The following is a 13652-nucleotide window of genomic DNA, read 5'->3' on the forward strand; positions in this document are numbered from 1 at the left end:
AGTTCCATCCAACTTGTGAGACCTCAGGAGATTCCTAACTAAAAACAAATTTCTAACTAAAAAGATCAATGATCTCAAGGCCATTAGTTATCCAGAAACAGTGACAGACCTCTCGCTGTCTCTCTCTCTCTCTCATTTTACTTGGGTCTCTTATAGACTTCTCTATGGGATCTGTGCCTAGCCTCTACTGCCATGAAAGATTTGGTCCTCCTAAATCTATTATTCCTTTGCGGAGCAAATGGCTCTGCAAATACTCGTTTAAAGAAGCTATACCTTCATCAAGTGGTGTAATAGAGTCATATCGCAGTGCATCCCCCACCTCTGGAACAAATTTCCACTACATGTTAAAGCGGGTAGCATCTTTAGTACCTTCAAGGTAAACCTAGACAATTGGATGGGCAGTCTCAAATTCTCCCCTTATCTAGGTTGAGCAGACGTCCTGAAAGCAGAAGGGAACTTTTGAATATGACTTATTGGTTAAGATTGTAATGGTCTATTCACTAATTGGCCTAATACTCGCCTATAAACCTATGCATACTCAGAAAACCAGTAAGAGTGTCAGAAGCCCGAAGGAATTATAGGTGCAGTCTATCAGAACCAGAGCTTTACCTTTAATGGGGTTATCTGGTATTTTATTTATTAACATTATGGTTAGATATAGGAGTGGTAACAATGGCACAAGTGTTTTGTTTTAACTCATCTGAAATAACCTACAGGGGCAATTTATTTATTTATTTATTAGCATTTTGGTTAGATATAGGAGTGGTAACAATGGTACAAGTATTTTGTTTTAAATCATCTGAAATAACCTACAGGGGCAATTTATTTATTTATTTATTTATTTATTTATTTATTTATTTATTAGCATTATGGTTAGATATAGGAGTGGTAACAATGGCACAAGTGTTTTGTTTTAACTCATCTGAAATAACCTACAGGGGCAATTTATTTATTTATTTATTTATTAGCATTATGGTTAGATATAGGAGTGGTAACAATGGCACAAGTGTTTTGTTTTAACTCATCTGAAATAACCTACAGGGGCAATTTATTTATTTATTTATTTATTTATTTATTTATTTATTAGCATTATGGTTAGATATAGGAGTGGTAACAATGGCACAAGTGTTTTGTTTTAACTCATCTGAAATAACCTACAGGGGCAATTTATTTATTTATTTATTTATTAGCATTATGGTTAGATATAGGAGTGGTAACAATGGCACAAGTGTTTTGTTTTAACTCATCTGAAATAACCTACAGGGGCAATTTATTTATTTATTTATTTATTTATTAGCATTATGGTTAGATATAGGAGTGGTAACAATGGCACAAGTGTTTTGTTTTAACTCATCTGAAATAACCTACAGGGGCAATTTATTTATTTATTTATTTATTTATTAGCATTATGGTTAGATATAGGAGTGGTAACAATGGCACAAGTGTTTTGTTTTAACTCATCTGAAATAACCTACAGGGCAATTTATTTATTTATTTATTTATTAGCATTATGGTTAGATATAGGAGTGGTAACAATGGCACAAGTGTTTTGTTTTAACTCATCTGAAATAACCTACAGGGGCAATTTATTTATTTATTTATTAGCATTATGGTTAGATATAGGAGTGGTAACAATGGCACAAGTGTTTTGTTTTAACTCATCTGAAATAACCTACAGGGCAATTTATTTATTTATTTATTTATTAGCATTATGGTTAGATATAGGAGTGGTAACAATGGCACAAGTGTTTTGTTTTAACTCATCTGAAATAACCTACAGGGGCAATTTATTTATTTATTTATTTATTAGCATTATGGTTAGATATAGGAGTGGTAACAATGGCACAAGTGTTTTGTTTTAACTCATCTGAAATAACCTACAGGGGCAATTTATTTATTTATTTATTTATTAGCATTATGGTTAGATATAGGAGTGGTAACAATGGCACAAGTGTTTTGTTTTAACTCATCTGAAATAACCTACAGGGGCAATTTATTTATTTATTTATTTATTAGCATTATGGTTAGATATAGGAGTGGTAACAATGGCACAAGTGTTTTGTTTTAACTCATCTGAAATAACCTACAGGGGCAATTTATTTATTTATTTATTTATTAGCATTATGGTTAGATATAGGAGTGGTAACAATGGCACAAGTGTTTTGTTTTAACTCATCTGAAATAACCTACAGGGGCAATTTATTTATTTATTTATTTATTAGCATTATGGTTAGATATAGGAGTGGTAACAATGGCACAAGTGTTTTGTTTTAACTCATCTGAAATAACCTACAGGGGCAATTTATTTATTTATTTATTAGCATTATGGTTAGATATAGGAGTGGTAACAATGGCACAAGTGTTTTGTTTTAACTCATCTGAAATAACCTACAGGGCAATTTATTTATTTATTTATTTATTAGCATTATGGTTAGATATAGGAGTGGTAACAATGGCACAAGTGTTTTGTTTTAACTCATCTGAAATAACCTACAGGGGCAATTTATTTATTTATTTATTTATTAGCATTATGGTTAGATATAGGAGTGGTAACAATGGCACAAGTGTTTTGTTTTAACTCATCTGAAATAACCTACAGGGGCAATTTATTTATTTATTTATTTATTAGCATTATGGTTAGATATAGGAGTGGTAACAATGGCACAAGTGTTTTGTTTTAACTCATCTGAAATAACCTACAGGGGCAATTTATTTATTTATTTATTAGCATTATGGTTAGATATAGGAGTGGTAACAATGGCACAAGTGTTTTGTTTTAACTCATCTGAAATAACCTACAGGGCAATTTATTTATTTATTTATTAGCATTATGGTTAGATATAGGAGTGGTAACAATGGCACAAGTGTTTTGTTTTAACTCATCTGAAATAACCTACAGGGCAATTTATTTATTTATTTATTTATTAGCATTATGGTTAGATATAGGAGTGGTAACAATGGCACAAGTGTTTTGTTTTAACTCATCTGAAATAACCTACAGGGGCAATTAATTAATTAATTTATTTATTTATTAGCATTATGGTTAGATATAGGAGTGGTAACAATGGCACAAGTGTTTTGTTTTAACTCATCTGAAATAACCTACAGGGGCAATTTATTTATTTATTTATTAGCATTATGGTTAGATATAGGAGTGGTAACAATGGCACAAGTGTTTTGTTTTAACTCATCTGAAATAACCTACAGGGCAATTTATTTATTTATTTATTAGCATTATGGTTAGATATAGGAGTGGTAACAATGGCACAAGTGTTTTGTTTTAACTCATCTGAAATAACCTACAGGGGCAATTTATTTATTTATTTATTTATTAGCATTATGGTTAGATATAGGAGTGGTAACAATGGCACAAGTGTTTTGTTTTAACTCATCTGAAATAACCTACAGGGGCAATTTATTCATTTATTTATTTATTTATTTATTTATTAGCATTATGGTTAGATATAGGAGTGGTAACAATGGCACAAGTGTTTTGTTTTAACTCATCTGAAATAACCTACAGGGGCAATTTATTTATTTATTTATTAGCATTATGGTTAGATATAGGAGTGGTAACAATGGCACAAGTGTTTTGTTTTAACTCATCTGAAATAACCTACAGGGGCAATTAATTAATTATTTTATTTATTTATTAGCATTATGGTTAGATATAGGAGTGGTAACAATGGCACAAGTGTTTTTTTTTAACTCATCTGAAATAACCTAGAGTGGCAATTAATTAATTAATTTATTTATTAGCATTATGGTTAGATATAGGAGTGGTAACAATGGCACAAGTGTTTTGTTTTAACTCATCTGAAATAACCTACAGGGGCAATTTATTTATTTATTTGTTAACATTATGGTTAGATATAGGAGTGGTAACAATGGCACAAGTGTTTTGTTTTAACTCATCTGAAATAACCTACAGGGGCAATTTATTTATTTATTTATTTATTTATTAGCATTATGGTTAGATATAGGAGTGGTAACAATGGCACAAGTGTTTTGTTTTAACTCATCTGAAATAACCTACAGGGGCAATTTATTTATTTATTTATTTATTAGCATTATGGTTAGATATAGGAGTGGTAACAATGGCACAAGTGTTTTGTTTTAACTCATCTGAAATAACCTACAGGGGCAATTTATTTATGTATTTATTTATTTATTAGCATAATGTTTAGATATAGGAGTGGTAACAATGGCACAAGTGTTTTGTTTTAACTCATCTGAAATAACCTACAGGGGCAATTTATTTATTTATTTATTTATTAGCATTATGGTTAGATATAGGAGTGGTAACAATGGCACAAGTGTTTTGTTTTAACTCATCTGAGATAACCTACAGGGGCAATTTATTTATTTATTTATTTATTATCATTATGGTTAGATATAGCAGTGGTAACAATGGCACAAGTGTTTTGTTTTAACTCATCTGAAATAACCTACAGGGGCAATTTATTTATTTATTTATTTATTAGCATTATGGTTAGATATAGGAGTGGTAACAATGGCACAAGTGTTTTGTTTTAACTCATCTGAAATAACCTACAGGGGCAATTTATTTATTTATTTATTAGCATTATGGTTAGATATAGGAGTGGTAACAATGGCACAAGTGTTTTGTTTTAACTCATCTGAAATAACCTACAGGGGCAATTTATTTATTTATTTATTTATTAGCATTATGGTTAGATATAGGAGTGGTAACAACAGCACAAGTGTTTTGTTTTAACTCATCTGAAATCACCTACAGGGGCAATTAATTAATTTATTTATTTATTAGCGTTATGGTTAGATATAGGAGAGGTAACAATGGCACAAGTGTTTTGTTTTAACTCATCTGAAATAACCTACAGCGGCAATTAATTAATTAATTTATTTATTTATTAGCGTTATGGTTAGATATAGGAGTGGTAACAATGGCACAAGTGTTTTGTTTTAACTCATCTGAAATCACCTACAGGGGCAATTTATTTATTTATTTATTTATTAGCATTATGGTTAGATATAGGAGTGGTAACAATGGCACAAGTGTTTTGTTTTACTACATCTGAAATAACCTACAGGGGCAATTTATTCATTTATTTATTAGCATTATGGTTAGATATAGGAGTGGTAACAATGGCACAAGTGTTTTGTTTTACCTCATCTGAAATAACCTACAGGGGCAATTAATTAATTAATTAATTAATTTATTAGCATTATGGTTAGATATAGGAGTGGTAACAATGGCACAAGTGTTTTGTTTTAACTCATCTGAAATCACCTACAGGGGCAATTTATTTATTTATTTATTTATTAGCATTATGGTTAGATATAAAAGTGGTAACAATGGCACAAGTGTTTTGTTTTAACTCATCTGAAATAACCTACAGGGGCAATTTATTTATGTATTTATTTATTAGCATTATGGTTAGATACAGGAGTGGTAACAATGGCACAAGTGTTTTGTTTTAACTCATCTGAAATCACCTACAGGGGCAATTTATTTATTTATTTATTTATTAGCATTATGGTTTGATATAGGAGTGGTAACAACGGCACAAGTGTTTTGTTTTAACTCATCTGAAATAACCTACAGGGGCAATTAATACATTTATTTATTTATTTATTAGCATTATGGTTAAATATAGGAGTGGTAACAATGGCACAAGTGTTTTGTTTTAACTCATCTGAAATCACCTACAGGGGCAATTTATTTATTTATTTATTTATTAGCATTATGGTTAGATATAGGAGTGGTAACAACGGCACAACTGTTTTGGTTTAACTCATCTGAAATAACCTACAGGGGCAATTCATTTATTTATTTATTAGCATTATGGTTAGATATAGGAATGGTAACAATGGCAGAAGTGTTTTGTTATAACTCATCTGAAATAACCTAGAGGGGCAATTAATTAATTAATTTATTTATTTATTAGCATTATGGTTAGATATAGGAGAGGTAACAATGGCACAAGTGTTTTGTTTTAACTCATCTGAAATAACCTACAGGGGCAATTTATTTATTTATTTATTTATTAGCATTATGGTTAGATATAGGAGTGGTAACAATGGCACAAGTGTTTTGTTTTAACTCATCTGAAATAACCTACAGGGGCAATTTATTTATTTATTTATTTATTAGCATTATGGTTAGATATAGGAGTGGTAACAATGGCACAAGTGTTTTGTTTTAACTCATCTGAAATAACCTACAGGGGCAATTTATTTATTTATTTATTAGCATTATGGTTAGATATAGGAGTGGTAACAATGGCACAAGTGTTTTGTTTTAACTCATCTGAAATAACCTACAGGGGCAATTTATTTATTTATTTATTTATTAGCATTATGGTTAGATATAGGAGTGGTAACAATGGCACAAGTGTTTTGTTTTAACCCATCTGAAATAACCTACAGGGCAATTTATTTATTTATTTATTAGCATTATGGTTAGATATAGGAGTGGTAACAATGGCACAAGTGTTTTGTTTTAACTCATCTGAAATAACCTACAGGGGCAATTTATTTATTTATTTATTTATTAGCATTATGGTTAGATATAGGAGTGGTAACAATGGCACAAGTGTTTTGTTTTAACTCATCTGAAATAACCTACAGGGGCAATTTATTTATTTATTTATTAGCATTATGGTTAGATATAGGAGTGGTAACAATGGCACAAGTGTTTTGTTTTAACTCATCTGAAATAACCTACAGGGGCAATTTATTTATTTATTTATTTATTTATTAGCATTATGGTTAGATATAGGAGTGGTAACAATGGCACAAGTGTTTTGTTTTAACTCATCTGAAATAACCTACAGGGGCAATTTATTTATTTATTTATTTATTAGCATTATGGTTAGATATAGGAGTGGTAACAATGGCACAAGTGTTTTGTTTTAACTCATCTGAAATAACCTACAGGGGCAATTTATTTATTTATTTATTAGCATTATGGTTAGATATAGGAGTGGTAACAATGGCACAAGTGTTTTGTTTTAACTCATCTGAAATAACCTACAGGGGCAATTTATTTATTTATTTATTTATTAGCATTATGGTTAGATATAGGAGTGGTAACAATGGCACAAGTGTTTTGTTTTAACTCATCTGAAATAACCTACAGGGGCAATTTATTTATTTATTTATTAGCATTATGGTTAGATATAGGAGTGGTAACAATGGCACAAGTGTTTTGTTTTAACTCATCTGAAATAACCTACAGGGGCAATTTATTTATTTATTTATTTATTAGCATTATGGTTAGATATAGGAGTGTTAACAATGGCACAAGTGTTTTGTTTTAACTCATCTGAAATAACCTAGAGGGGCAATTTATTTATTTATTTATTTATTAGCATTATGGTTAGATATAGGGGTGGTAACAATGGCACAAGTGTTTTGTTTTAACTCATCTGAAATAACCTACAGGGGCAATTTTTTTTATTTATTTATTTATTAGCATTATGGTTAGATATAGGAGAGGTAACAATGGCACAAGTGTTTTGTTTTAACTCATTTGAAATAACCTACAGGGGCAATTAATTAATTAATTTATTTATTTATTAGCGTTATGGTTAGATATAGGAGAGGTAACAATGGCACAAGTGTTTTGTTTTAACTCATCTGAAATAACCTACAGGGGCAATTAATTAGTTAATTAATTAATTTATTTATTAGCATTATGATTATATATTGGAGAGGTAACAATGGCACAAGTGTTTTGTTTTAACTCATCTGAAATAACCTACAGGGGCAATTAATTAATTAATTAATTTATTTATTAGCATTATGGTTAGATATAGGAGTGGTAACAATGGCACAAGTGCTTTGTTTTAACTCCTCTGAAATAACCTACAGGGGCAATTTATTTATTTATTTATTTATTTATTTATTTATTTATTTATTTATTATCATTATGGTTAGATATAGGAGTGGTAACAATGGCACAAGTGTTTTGTTTTAACTCATCTGAAATAACCTACAGGGGCAATTAATTTATTTATTTATTTATTTATTTATTAGCATTATGGTTAGATATAGGAGTGGTAACAATGGCACAAGTGTTTTGTTTTACCTCATCTGAAATCACCTACAGGGGCAATGTATTTATTTATTTATTTATTTATTAGCATTATGGTTAGATATAGGAGTGGTAACAATGGCACAAGTGTTTTGTTTTAACTCATCTGAAATAACCTACAGGGGCAATTTATTTATTTATTTATTTATTAGCATTATGGTTAGATATAGGAGTGGTAACAATGGCACAAGTGTTTTGTTTTAACTCATCTGAAATAACCTACAGGGGCAATTAATTAATTAATTAATTTATTTATAAGCATTATGGTTAGATATAGGAGTGGTAACAATGGCACAAGTGTTTTGTTTTAACTCATCTGAAATTACCTACAGGGGCAATTTATTTATTTATTTATTTATTTATTAGCATTATGGTTAGATATAGGAGTTGTAACAGCGGCACAACTGTTTTGGTTTAACTCATCTGAAATAACCTACAGGGGCAATTCATTTATTTATTTATTAGCATTATGGTTAGATATAGGAGTGGTAACAATGGCAGAAGTGTTTTGTTTTAACTCATCTGAAATAACCTAGAGGGGCAATTAATTAATTAATTTATTTATTTATTAGCATTATGGTTAGATATAGGAGTGGTAACAATGGCACAAGTGTTTTGTTTTAACTCATCTGAAATAACCTACAGGGGCAATTTATTTATTTATTTATTTATTAGCATTATGGTTAGATATAGCAGTGGTAACAATGGCACAAGTGTTTTGTTTTAACTCATCTGAAATAACCTACAGGGGCAATTTATTTATTTATTTATTGCCATTTGTTTACTGGGAAAGTCTGACTGGGTAGAAGCCCATTTTCAGTGGAGGCCCAGGGAGAAAATCTCCAAATTATTACATTTTAAGAAGAAGAATTTTACAATCTTGAAACATAGAACAAAAATACTGTACTGATTTACAACAGACTTGCATTAGGCAAAGCCCGAAGTACAAGGAAATACTCACATTTGCTTCAGTTTCTAATTTGAAAAGTTATACATCGTAGTTTTACACGAAATATATTCAATCTGAATTAAGACAGATATTAATACATAATACATAAATGGTAATACAACTGAGAAAAAAAAAAAAGGTTAATATTCCAATCCTTTGAGTGCCTGAGACTACACATAGTGATTTCCAACGTTTCTGCTGCCTTGCAAAAGGATGTGATTAATAGGTCACCAACACGGAAATATCAATGTGTCTTTTGGCTCTACCAGCTAATTTGTTGATTTCGTCCAGAAAAGATGATGTCCTAGCAGTACAGCATGTCTCTGATTAAAAAAATGCTTTATCTGCTATGGTGATAGTCTCTATTCCTTTCTAGAGTTGTAGTACTCACTGCGTTATGTCAGTGTCTCATCACACTTACATTTTTGCAAAAACATGGGATATTTATATACTTGGCTGTAAATGTCTGTTTCACTTCAGCAGTCAGAGTGTTGGCTTACTATAAATTCTTCCTGCCTTTCAGAAAGAGAAAATATTCCTCCAGCAGTAGCAGGAAAATATTAAACAGGTATTCAAGACCAATTTTACTATCTTTCTGTGTGAGCACACATGCCAGGTCAAATGTTACAAATTAGGCAAGAAGGAAGAACGACTTGTTTTGTTTAAATTATAAGAATTAATCTGCTGTTTGTATTAAGAATGTATCTTTTTTTCTCTGTTCATTTTATTTCAGAATCAGAATCACATTTATTGGCCAAGTATGCACACATACAAGGAATTTGACTCCAGTTTTAGTGACTCTCCAAGTATGAATTACATAAAAGACATACATACAACTATTAAGAACAAGACAAATGACATACATGTAACTATTAAGAACAAGACAAAAAAGTAATCTAAACAATACTGCAGAATCCTCGGAGGGTTGGGAAAAAGAATGGCCCAACCTAATAAGCTGAATTTACTGATTATGAACTTGATGGCCTGTGGAATAAAATGTTCTTATGTCTGCTTGTTTTGGTGTGTATTAATCTTTAGAGAATGGCCTTACTGTACATCAGTACCCTGATTGAAGAACAAACATTCCCCAGCAGGATTTTAATGTACAAGTAATGCCTGCTGAAAAATGAGTCCACTGCTTCACGGCAGCATATCAAGCTGCTGTGGATCTTGGACTCAGAAAACGAAACGGTCGCCATAATTTTACGCTCACTAAACAGCTCTTCTGCAGTTTAGTGAGTGTAAAATGTAAAAAAAAAGAAGATAAAAAAAAAGGTCTGTGTGTGTGTGTGTGTGTGTGTGTGTGTGTGTGTGTGTGTGTGTGTGTGTGTGTATGCATGTCAGTGAAAGTAAGAGCGAGCCATTATTTTATACTCGTTAAGCAGCACTTTTGCTGTTTAGCAAGTGTAAAATAAAAAAATAAAAAAAAATAACGCACGCGTAAGAAACTGTATGCGTGTATGAGAGTAAGAGAGGGAGTGCTCGATTGAGTGTGTGTGTGTGTGTGTGTGTGTGTGTGTGTGTGTGTGTGTGTGTGTGTGTGTGTGTGTGTGTGTGTGTGTGTGTGTGTGTGTGTGTGTGTGTGTGTGTGTGTGTGTGTGTGTGTGTGTGTGTGTGTGTGAGACAGACAAAGAGCAAGAGAGTGAGACAGAAAGTGAGAGTGATGTGTGAGTGAATGCATGTATGTAAGTAGAGGAGACTGTGTAAGAGAGATTGAGAGAGAGTGTGAGACTGAATGTGTATATGAAAGCAGCTGCAGACTGTGAGAGATTGAGAAAAAGGGTGAGTGAATGTGTGCATGAAAGCAGAGAGACTGTGTGTGTGTGTGTGTGTGTGTGTGTGTGTGTGTGTGTGTGTGTGTGTGTGTGTGTGTGTGTGTGTGTGTGTGTGACACAGAGTGAGTGAGTGAAGTATGAAAGTGAACCAATGATCCCCTGATAAGGCTGAGAAAGACTGAAGAGAGAATGATCTGTGCCAGCCCTTAGAGGATGGGCTCTCTGTAAAATTGTTGTGTTTTGCTTACTTATGTATTTTTTAAGCACTCTTTTAATTTTTTAATATATTTTGGATGTAAAATGCTTTCTCTAACACTTAACGTATACTAGAGCAATACGAAACATTAGGTGGAGGAACTATTTTACATTAAAAATATATTAAAATAATAAAATAGAACTTAAAAAAATACATAAGTAAGTAAAACACAACAATTTTACAGAGAGGCCATTCTCTAAGTGCAATAATGCCCTCCATGGTATGTGTTAATGTGTAATTAATGCCCTTCCAGGGGTGTCACAACACCTTTGGGTGGGCATTAATTACACATTAACACATACCCTGTGGGGCATTACTGCTTGCATAATGCCTAGCTGATGGTAATAGTTCAAAAAGATGGTGGCCTGGATGTGAAGGGTCAGTGATGATCTCCCCTGCCCTTTTCATGATTCTGGAATAGTGCAGGTCCTGTAAGGAGAGCAAACTAGCACCAGTGATGTTTTCAGCAGACCTGACTATTCAGTGTAACCTATTTTTGTCATGATTGGACAGAGATCCAAACCTCACTGTTATGGATGAGAACCCCCTGTGGGGGGTTGAACTTCCTCAGCTGTCACAGAAAGTACATTCGCTGTTGTGCCTTTTTTATGATGGACCTTATATTGGTTTCCCACTTCATGTCCCGTGAGATTATAGATCCCAGAACTTGAAGGTTTCCACAACCGACACAGCAGTATTAAATATAAAGAGGAGGGATAATATTGTAGTACCACTCAAAGTCCACTGTCATCTCCACACTTTTAACAGTGTTCAGTTCCAGATTATTCTGAGTACATCAAAGAGCCAGCTGCTCAACCTCCCATCTGTATGCAGACTCATAACCATTCCTGATGAGCCAGATGATAGTTGTATCATCTGCGTATTTAATAAGTTTGACAGAGGGGTCCTTAGAGGTGCAGTCATTAATATACAGGGAGAATAAATGTGGGCAGAGAACACATCCCTATTTATTCATGTATTGTATTTTCATGCACTGAAGTAAGATTAGTTCAAAAGAATTATGTTATGGGAAAGTTACTTTCAAATAATTATGCTTTTTGTATATCTCCCAGTGCTGGGCATGGGAAGTCAGTTCCCACAATCCTGCATTATAGCTGTTAATGAAAACCACATCTGTGTGTGAGTGCTGTGATTCATATTCCAATGCAGGTATGTTCATTTTGCTAGATACTCTTAAGGCCAAACTCCATCAGGTATTTATTACCTTAATATTTATTTATATTTGTTTGACTTGTTTATTGTTGATGCCTATAATTATTAGGGACAGAGGTGCAGATCTAAGACTACAGCCCCTGTCCCACACATATTTTTATTGGCAGCAGTGGTGTGGTTCCATAAGACTGTAACCCTGGATCATCACTGTAACCATACAGTGATAACTATTGATGGCACAACCATTGCTAAATGAGGGCATCTGCACAACCAAGGATGTCATTTAACTATGGGGCATCATGTTGGTTTTAATGTATACTGAAATTATTCACTATCAGTGCACTATTCCTTTAAAGGTAGTGAAAACTGTTATAGTTACAGTTATGCTTTTTAGACATGAGGGGTAAGTTGGATGGTTATAACACTCAACACCCATTGGAAGCTTGAGACAATTATCAATTCTGCATTTAGACATAAAACAGTCTCACTTAGACTAATATGTTTATTGAAGCTGCTGCTACTGGTATACATATTACATTCCTAGAATAGATACCACCGGAACACTACCACCTATTCCAGATCTTGAACCTGGCCTTTAGCTTTGGAATACTACTGTTGATTAGAGAGAGTGGTACCCTCTAGTTTTAGTCCTGATTCCACTAAGGCCACAATACCAGAAGAACAGGTATTTATTCAGACACTGCATACATTGACCAAAGAGAACTGCATACCTTTAAGTTAAATAAACGATAGTAATATCACCTGAATGAATAGGGATGTAAATAACCCCCAGGAGTATTTATAAGGAATACACTTGAGGGTATCTATATGAGTGAGTCACAGCCCATCTACACAGCACTGTGCATCTTCTCTTAACATGTATGCATATGAAATCTATGTCAGATTAATCACTAACTGGTTAAGTAACTAGTACTAAAATATGAATCTCTGCCAGCGTCTGAGAAAGTTACAGACAAGAGAAAAACTTGTCTGTATGGTTCTATGTTAGTTGGTCTGATTTAGAACTGTTAATGAGGCAATTAAGGGTAAGCAGTATGGAAAATGACTGTGCATTTATGGAAGTATAAGGGAAGCTCAAGTCCCAGTTGTATTGTATTGGTCTAAAACGTACGGTTGTATGCTATTCAGTCCTACATTATGCAATAAAAGAAGTTGTAGGGCACTGAGCAGCTAATCAAAACAGTGTTGAAACTGAAGTAAAACCCAGAAGACACAGCAGCATAAAAGGTTAAATATAGTTTTCACAAATATGAGTGAACCAGAAAACTGATCTTGAAAAGGAAGCAGGATGCTCTAACCTACAATGACTATACAGCATGACTTAGGTTAGCTCCATGACGCAGTACATAGAAATCCCTCCTCCATATTAATAGTACCACAGTAATATATTTTAATGCA

At 32.6% G+C, this 13652-nt stretch overlaps 1 protein-coding gene and 1 long non-coding RNA gene across 16 annotated transcripts in view; both read right to left on the reverse strand.

The window, feature by feature from the left end:
• CADPS (calcium dependent secretion activator) overlaps nucleotides 1-13652 on the reverse strand; it is a 2296269-nt gene that overhangs the window by 2101839 nt on the left and 180778 nt on the right. The gene's annotated exons all lie outside the window — the stretch shown is intronic.
• On the reverse strand, nucleotides 2904-4546 carry LOC122806751. The gene is made up of 2 exons (XR_006365551.1): nucleotides 3300-4546; nucleotides 2904-3201 (listed from the first exon to the last, which is right to left on the reverse strand). It is a non-coding gene; the product is annotated as an uncharacterized LOC122806751 (long non-coding RNA).

This window comes from Protopterus annectens, chromosome 7.part0, assembly GCF_019279795.1.
Source record: "Protopterus annectens isolate FY-2018-M chromosome 7.part0, PAN1.0, whole genome shotgun sequence".
Taxonomy (NCBI): Eukaryota; Metazoa; Chordata; order Ceratodontiformes; family Protopteridae; genus Protopterus; species Protopterus annectens.